The sequence below is a fragment of the Phyllopteryx taeniolatus genome, unplaced genomic scaffold (assembly GCF_024500385.1).
Source record: "Phyllopteryx taeniolatus isolate TA_2022b unplaced genomic scaffold, UOR_Ptae_1.2 contig_366, whole genome shotgun sequence".
NCBI classification, from domain to species: Eukaryota; Metazoa; Chordata; class Actinopteri; order Syngnathiformes; family Syngnathidae; genus Phyllopteryx; species Phyllopteryx taeniolatus.
This window is the reverse complement of record NW_026903301.1, coordinates 4,473-5,348: the sequence shown is the minus strand read 5'-3', so window position 1 is coordinate 5,348 and position 876 is coordinate 4,473. Positions and strand designations below refer to the sequence as shown.

The window sequence follows — 876 nt, the reverse complement described above, 5'->3', positions numbered from 1 at the left end:
GTTAAAAACAAACAAAAAAACACTTTAGGTAAGTTATCACCTACCTGGTGTGCGACACTGCATATTTTGGTATTAATCCGATTCCAATTAAATACAGAGCCAGTATCGCCAATATCGATATCGATACCTTTCAAAAATTAAAATAGATGCATCATCAAATTGCTAATGTCAATTAATGTTCATGACCTTTAAGTATTTTGGTGGTTTTTCATTTTTTTATTATTTCATGTTTAAAACCCAGAAAGAATTAGAAATAGAACATACTTATTATCATAACTTTTTTCCAGAAGCAATAGAACAGTAATAAACCATCTTAAATAAACAAAGTGATCACTGAAAATACTGTTCAAATACGCTTTTATTTAATTTTTGTATAGGAGTATCCCTTCTGTGCACTACTTTTGTTTTTGAAAAAGAAAAGAAAACAACTGGTGGCCTTTTGTAGAAAAATAAGCCACCCAGTATCCGATAGGTCCCCAATCCGGGGACCAAATATTAAATTGATTTTTGGAACTGGGAGATTGAATAGGGGCTTGCTCCGTCCACTCCACACATCGACCTGGTATTGCAGTACCTCCAGGAACGATGCACCCCCACAACTTGGTCAAAATAAATATCAATTGAGCCATCAGTCCAATGACTTGAACAATATTTAATGCAGTGAACAGAAGGTAAACAATTGACTCTCAACTCGGGGGTCTGTCGGTTATTCTGACCTTCAGTATTGTACGGAGACGTATTAAGTTTGGACATGGAGCATAGGAGAAAAGTGACATGGAATGTTAATTCCTTGTTCTCTGTAAACAAATACACAGAGCAGCCCAGTCTGGCTGGTGGACGTCATGGCAGGCAATATGACTAGCGGTAAAGAAAAAA

The 876-nt window shown here is 36.3% G+C and overlaps 1 pseudogene; it reads left to right on the top strand.

Annotated features, from left to right (window-relative positions):
- The first annotated feature begins 381 nt into the window (after positions 1-381).
- On the top strand, positions 382-596 carry LOC133473716 (U2 spliceosomal RNA; annotated as a pseudogene).
- Positions 597-876: the final 280 nt, after the last annotated feature.